The sequence below is a fragment of the Chenopodium album genome, chromosome 3, assembly GCF_948465745.1.
Source record: "Chenopodium album chromosome 3, dcCheAlbu1.1, whole genome shotgun sequence".
In the NCBI taxonomy this organism is placed as follows: domain Eukaryota; kingdom Viridiplantae; phylum Streptophyta; class Magnoliopsida; order Caryophyllales; family Amaranthaceae; genus Chenopodium; species Chenopodium album.
In genome coordinates, this window is record NC_137836.1 from 15,517,149 (window position 1) to 15,525,314 (window position 8,166).

Consider the following 8,166-nt stretch of genomic DNA (forward strand, 5'->3'; position numbering starts at 1 on the left):
GCACAATACATGGAACTCCATTTTTAACAACTCATTCTCATGCAATCATTAAAATAGAGGTGATCTAAATCTAGTTCAAATCATTTTCATGCATTTAAACTAGAAGGCAATCAAATAAAGTGCTACAATAGTCTCAAGTCAATAAAAATCATATCTTTCATCAATTTAAGGCATGTAATCAATCCACTATCATCATTCATCCAACATTCAACACATATTTTCCACCCCCTTCCCCTAGCTAAAAGATTAGCCTAGAGAAAGGAGATTAAACATAATAGCAAAACCAAAAATATATTCAAGAAACACAAAACAAAACATGATTAAAAACAATGAAAACAATAATAACTAGATGAACTAAAAAGACTAACAAAAATAAGCAACAATAAAGCAAATAAATAAAGCTAAAGGAAAGGATTAGAGATTACTAGAGAGAGGATTAATGAAAGATGAAAACTTGAAGGAATTGCTTGATTGGAAATTAAACTTGACCAAAATTGATTACTTGGAAGAAAATTGAGCAATAATCTACTTTTTTCTCTCTAAAAACTATCTAATCTAACCCTAAGAGAGAGAAGCTCTCCAAAACTAACTAAGAAAATAGCATAATGGCCTCCCCTCTAATTACCCCCAAAAATGGGTATTTATACAAAGCTCATAAAACTAAGAAAAATAAAAGAAATAAAAGAATGAGAAAATTAAGGAAAAACAAAAGAAAAAATAAAATAGAAAGGAAATAAGAAAAGGAAAAGGAAAATATAAAAAGAATTAAGAAAATAAAATAAAATAAAAGAAAAAGAAATTAAAATAAACCCACAAATCCCCCAAATTCCCTCAGCCACGATTTCCACTTCTCTTTCATTTGGCTGCTCTGATTTGCATCACCTTCATCACCATCACCACGCATCCCCTCATCTTCACCGTTCATCATCATCATCTTCATCAAGCATCATTAAAACACGGCCGTTGGATTTCATTAAAATCATGTGCAAAGCTCGTGATGTGGTTCAAATTGAACCCCGATCTACGCGCCCGCGAAGACACCGCGCAGAGGTCGCGCATAGCTTCTGCCTCGACTCTGAATTTGGACTCCAATCGTGTGCGCTTTCTGACAGGGGTGCGCGGCCGCGGAGGTAAGTGTTGCTGCAATTGTTGCGGGTTGCTGCTGGTGTTTCTGTGAATTGGTGGTTGACGTTGTGGTGATTGGAGGTGTTGGGGTTTGCTTGGGTGAATTGGTTGCGGTGGCTGGAAATTGGTGTGATTGAAGGTGGCTGAAATTGAGTGGGTTGCGAAGGCTGGTGGTTGAAATTGGTGGCTGGTGCTGCGAATTGCAGATTGTTGTCGCTGATGTTCAGGTTTGTGTTTGGTGATAGGTGCAGCGCAACAGTGGTTGCGCGTGAGTGGTGGTGGGTGGTTGTAAGTTGCGATTGGTTGCGTTGTTGGTGTTATTGTGGGGTTGCGCGTTGGTGGAAGCAGGGGATTGTGGCTGGTGGTTTAATTGGAGATGGCTGATGGTGTTGGTGTTGTTGACGGTTGTTGGGTGGTGTTGTGAGGGCTGGTGGTGAAATGGGAATGGTGTGAGTGGGCAGCTTTGCTGTGAGGGCTGGTGGTGGATTGGGAGAGCAGGGAGCAGGGGAAGTGATGTTGTGTGTGTTGGAGCAGGGGAGATGGTGTGGTGGAGGTTAAGGGATGGTGTGGTGTAGGTTAAGAGGTGGGCAGCAGCTAGGTCGGTTAGGGGCATTGTGAAGTTTGCTCGAACCTTGGACCCCGAACACAAACTTGACTTTGAAACCCGGAGCGCCTACAACCAAAAACAACACGAGGGTGAAATAGAAAATAAAATAAAATAAATAAAATAAAGTAAAATAAAATAAGATAAATAAAGTAAAATAAAATGCTAAAACTAAAGAAATAATAAAATTAAATGAAAAGAAATAAAATAAAATACGAAACTAAAATAAATAAGAAAATGAGATAAAAAGAGAAATTATTAAAAATAAAAACTAACGACTTAAACTACAAACATTAAAAGAAAGAAAAATAAAATAAAACACGAAAATAAACTAAAAACTATAGAAAATTACAAAAATACTCAAAATAAAGATAAAAGACGAGAATAATAAAATAATAGAAATAAAGGATATAAAAGGTGAAATTATTGGAAAATAAGCCGGAATACGACTCAATAAACACCCTAAAAGTGACATAAAAGTCACTTATCAAACTCCCCCAAGCTTACCTTTTGCTCGTCCTCGAGCAAATTAACATGAAACACGAAAGAAGGAGAATGATTTATTCAAGCAAAGCTAACACACTAAAGGAGACAAGAATGTACACTAACTCACTTTCGTAGGAATCACGGTCACTTTTAGCAACTAATGACAAGCCCTTTAAACCCCTAGATCGCCCTAGAGGACGAGTGTGCTCTCGTGAGGGTGTCCTAAGAGTTTAACCCACAACTCTAAACAAAACCAAGGCAAAACAAAAAGAAAAAGAAAAGCAAAAACAAAAAGCAAGCACAACCACGACCAACATGACATGACAAGGCTTAAGAAAACCAAACAAGCTTTTAGATAGAAAATGCTCCATTCGGACTCAAAACATAGAGACATGCACCAAAGAATGCTCACCTTTCTTAATTAAATGAGGGAATACACGTTCCGAGATGCTCATGGTTGAAAGAGACAAACCTAAGCTAAGCATAGAGAACTAATGATTTCACTCTCCGCCCTAGCCCCATCCAAGACGGTCCACGTTCTCTCCACTAGCTTCAAATCATCCCTTAGTTAGCTCCTCATGATTCCTCGAGGGAACCGGAAAAAGAAATTTTTATGTGGAATCATAAGGTCATCCCGACATCTCAACTATGCATACTCTCTCCATAGGGTTGAAATCTATCTCCCTCCACCGGTCATTGACCTCACCCCTCTAAAGTCAAAGGGTCTTTACTAGGGTTGTAACGTAAGGCTAAGGGAAAATTTTGGTGATATTTCCTAAGTGAAGCAAAAGGGTGATCAAACCTCAAAAACAAACTCAAGAAATCACCAAACATCAAACAAAAATACCAATAATGCCATCTCCCCCAAGCTTATTCGACACCGACACTCAATAAAAACAAAAACGAATTAACGCTCCCCCCCAAGCTTGAACAAAGCATTGTCCTCAATGCTTAAACTAGGGAAGAAAACGAAACCAAACTAATTTAAAATTTTTTTTTTTATTTTATTTGTTGTCCTTGCCTTTTTTAACTTTAGACGGCTTTTTCTTAACATTTGCTTTATTTCACACAATATATACAATTTACTTTTCTTGCTTGGTACAAAAAGCATAATACTTTCTCAATTTATTACAACACAAAACAAACTCTTAAACCGAAATGCTTCACAAACTAAGGGTTAGGGAAACGAAAGGTCATAAGGTTTGTAATGTGGCTCATAATCAAGAAAGGGAATAGGCTCAAAGGGTTGGCAAGAGGAGCAAATGCAAAATAAGAACAAAATAAGTAACAAAACAAAAAGAAGATAAAGAAAAAAGAGAAAAATGGTGCCCTTTTCCTCCCCTAGAGTTGCTTGGTCACGATCTTGGGAGCTAGAGAACAACACAAGGATTAAGTTATGCATAGTTAAGGATCCTAAATGCCGCTCACAAGAATGATGAAGGCTAGAACAAATGACGCTCACACGGGATAAGAAATAAGCAAATACCAACCAAGGGAATCCTATTCACCATAGAGAGCAACACCATTTTACCACTTTCCCGTGAACTAGGGGTTCAAACGTCCTCAAGAGTTCTAAATCGGGCTACCTTAGCTTACAATGTGTCTAACTCAACCCAAAGCATTCTCAAACCGTGCAAACCCTCATCAACTAGGAAGATAAGCATTCAAAGACACATCATCATGAAAGGCACACAAATCCAAATGAATGAGCAATTCCAAATCAAAATAATTTCAACTCGTCATAGCCATGTTTGTCACATAAAAGGGAAAAACAACACAAAAACAAGAGGAAGAAATAAAAAGGTTCACAAATGAGGCATGTAATTCAAGTAAATCCCAATCGTCATACAAATGACCGTTGATAACAACATCAACGATCCCAGGTTCCTTAGAACCAATGCAAACAACCTCGAACCATTCAACTTCTTCCTAAACTAACCTTAAACTAAGCACTCAAAGAAAAATTAAAAGAGTGAAAACAAGAAAGGTCTCACCGAGAGGTTGGCTTAAAAGAATAATGGAGCATAAAATCGAGTTCACCAAATGTCACTCCGCTCCAAGCTTCCAAAATGCAACCTACAAGGCAAGACAAGACATAAAAGAAAACATTAAAAGAAAACAAAGAAAGAAAACAAAAAAGAAAAAGAAAGGGGGGGGGGGAAAGGGTAGAAATCCTCCGGGTTGCCTCCCGGGAAGCGCTTGTTTATGGTCTCTAGCTTGACCCTTCACCTCCTTCAAGGTGGAATAAAGAACATCACCCTCATCAACTTGAGGAGTGAATCATAGATGCCCCCAAGCTTGAGAACTAGCACTCCTTGAGGTCTCAAATCACCACAAGGGAAAGGAGGGAATGAATCAAGAGCCAATGGTGGCTCATCTTTTATTTTTCTCTTCTTCTTGTCGTTTCTTCTAAAAGGGCGATGAAGCTTGGAATCCTCGATATTAGGAAGGGAAACCTCACCTTCCTCAAGAGAGCCTTCAAACCAAGTAGGAACTTCAAGAAAGTCATCATACCTCATTGTCACCTTACCGTCACATGGAGGTAAGCTCTCATTATCCATCACACCATCGACCACATCAACTCTACATACGCTCACCGCCATAGGGCTCTTCAAAACAACATTCTCAACTAGCCTACAAGGGAAGGGAACCGGGCCTTCAAACTTGTTTGGTTCACTAAAATCTAATGGCTCCTCATTTTGTTCTTGAACCTTCTTCTCAACCACATCCTCCACAACCTTGTCTTCCTTACTTTCATCCTCCTTGCAAGTTTCGAGATGATAAGCATATGAAGGGTTAGTAGATGATTGTAAGGGGAGTTTTGCGGTTAAATGGAGAGAAGAAATGTTGGCTAGTTGGGAGTCAACAACTTCATTGTGAGATTTGATCTCTTGGAATTGTTGAGTGAGAATTTGGCGTTGTTGAAGAATTTGGGTTTGTGTGTGGTCGAGTGGGGATTGTTCTTCATACGCTTGAGGATTTTGGTCATGATGTTGATCTTGAAAGTTCCCCATTTGGATGGAAGGGTAAGAAAAATTTTCGGTTAGAGGATTGAAAAGAGGTTCATCTTGGAGGTAGGAGTTTTCTTGTTTTGGAGGTTGTTGAAGTTGTTGAGAATGAGCTTGGGTTACAAACTCTACTTCCCTCAAAGTCAAAGCCTCACCTTGCTTGGGATTGAACTCTCTACAATACGATGCATCATGATCCGTCCCACTACAACAAGCACATGAGAAATCAATGATTTGTGACAGTTTTGAACCCAAACTAACACTTGAGTTCAACTTGGAAAGACCTTCATTCAAGAGTTCAACTATGTGCTTAAGTTGACCGACTTTCTCCAACTCATAAAGATCACCTTGCTTTCCTTGGGACCTTCTTTGACCTCCCCAAGAATAGCTAGTAGCCACCTCTTCAATTATAGCTTCAACTTGGCTTTGAGGGATCTTAATCAATTGGCCACCGGCACCCGCATCTAGATTGGTTCTTGAAATTGGCTCTAAGCCATCATAAAAGAATCTCATGAGCAAATTATGGTTGAATCCATGGTTAGGACATGCTCTAATCATATCCTTAAACCTTTCCCATGCTTCCCCAAGAGTTTCATCCGGTTCTTGCTCAAAAGAAGCTATCTTCCTCCTCATTTTTGCGGTTTGCTCATCGGAAATGAACCTCTTGAGAAAGGCCTTCGCAACATCTTTCCATGTGGTGAGAGAGTTGGGCTTCAAAAGCTTGAGCCATTTCTTTGCTCTTCCGGTGAGAGATTGCCGAAAGAGATGCATACGAATGTAATCTTGGCTCACTTCATTTGTTTGCATCATTGCACACAACTCAAGGAATCGGTCCAAATGCTCAATGGGGTCTTCACTTGCACTTCCGGAAAATTGCTCAACTTGTACCATCCTAGCATATTGTGGATGGATTGTGAAATTAGACTCGGTGGTTGGGAGAAGTATACCACTCGAGAGCTCATAGACTTCCGGATTTCCAAACTCCCTAAAAAGAAGGTCATCCTCTTGTCTTGCCATATCTCTCTTTGAATACAACAAAGCTAAGCACACGATTAGCAATGACAAGTAGGATTAAAAAAAGGCAAAATAATAAAAAGAAAGCAAATAAAATGACTTTAACAATAGCAAAAATAAATGCTAAACAAGCCGCTTCCCCGGCAACGGCGCCAAAATTTGATCGAGGTTAGATAGGTCGTTGGTTCTACTAACCCTAATCAAATTAACAATTTATAATGCCTAAACTTACACTAAACTAGTTAGTGGCAAGTAAAGGGTCGAACCACTAAGGAAGCTCACTCGTCCAACATCAATATCACTAATGCAAGAGTCAAGAGGGGAAATGTTTTTGTTGATATATTGGATAAAAAGCACTAAAACTATGAATAAGCAAAGATAAAGACGAATAAAATCAAGAAAGAACAACGCTAGGGATACGGGGGTGTCAAACATGATTAGAAAAAAGGGGAATAATCGTAGTTATCATGAAGAACATGCCAAAGAACACAAGATCCTACCTAAACAATTCATTTTCATGCAATAGTCTAGGCAAATCAATGAAAGAGGTCTATGCTAATTAGGATCATTCTCATGCATCCCATTAGGCACAAGCTAACCAAGGAATAAAGGGGCACAATACATGGAACTCCATTTTTAACAACTCATTCTCATGCAATCATTAAAATAGAGGTGATCTAAATCTAGTTCAAATCATTTTCATGCATTTAAACTAGAAGGCAATCAAATAAAGTGCTACAATAGTCTCAAGTCAATAAAAATCATATCTTTCATCAATTTAAGGCATGTAATCAATCCACTATCATCATTCATCCAACATTCAACACATATTTTCCACCCCCTTCCCCTAGCTAAAAGATTAGCCTAGAGAAAGGAGATTAAACATAATAGCAAAACCAAAAATATATTCAAGAAACACAAAACAAAACATGATTAAAAACAATGAAAACAATAATAACTAGATGAACTAAAAAGACTAACAAAAATAAGCAACAATAAAGCAAATAAATAAAGCTAAAGGAAAGGATTAGAGATTACTAGAGAGAGGATTAATGAAAGATGAAAACTTGAAGGAATTGCTTGATTGGAAATTAAACTTGACCAAAATTGATTACTTGGAAGAAAATTGAGCAATAATCTACTTTTTTCTCTCTAAAAACTATCTAATCTAACCCTAAGAGAGAGAAGCTCTCCTAAACTAACTAAGAAAATAGCATAATGGCCTCCCCTCTAATTACCCCCAAAAATGGGTATTTATACAAAGCTCATAAAACTAAGAAAAATAAAAGAAATAAAAGAATGAGAAAATTAAGGAAAAACAAAAGAAAAAATAAAATAGAAAGGAAATAAGAAAAGGAAAAGGAAAATATAAAAAGAATTAAGAAAATAAAATAAAATAAAAGAAAAAGAAATTAAAATAAACCCACAAATCCCCCAAATTCCCTCAGCCACGATTTCCACTTCTCTTTCATTTGGCTGCTCTGATTTGCATCACCTTCATCACCATCACCACGCATCCCCTCATCTTCACCGTTCATCATCATCATCTTCATCAAGCATCATTAAAACACGGCCGTTGGATTTCATTAAAATCACGTGCAAAGCTCGTGATGTGGTTCAAATTGAACCCCGATCTACGCGCCCGCGAAGACACCGCGCAGAGGTCGCGCATAGCTTCTGCCTCGACTCTGAATTTGGACTCCAATCGTGTGCGCTTTCTGACAGGGGTGCGCGGCCGCGGAGGTAAGTGTTGCTGCAATTGTTGCGGGTTGCTGCTGGTGTTTCTGTGAATTGGTGGTTGACGTTGTGGTGATTGGAGGTGTTGGGGTTTGCTTGGGTGAATTGGTTGCGGTGGCTGGAAATTGGTGTGATTGAAGGTGGCTGAAATTGAGTGGGTTGCGAAGGCTGGTGGTTGAAATTGGTGGCTGG

General features: G+C 38.6%; 1 non-coding gene across 1 annotated transcript; it reads left to right on the forward strand.

Moving 5' to 3' along the window:
• Positions 1-5,752: 5,752 nt before the first annotated feature.
• On the forward strand, positions 5,753-5,859 carry LOC145625716 (small nucleolar RNA R71). Its single transcript, XR_014110623.1, has one exon. It is a non-coding gene; the product is annotated as a small nucleolar RNA R71 (small nucleolar RNA).
• The last annotated feature ends 2,307 nt before the right edge of the window (positions 5,860-8,166 follow it).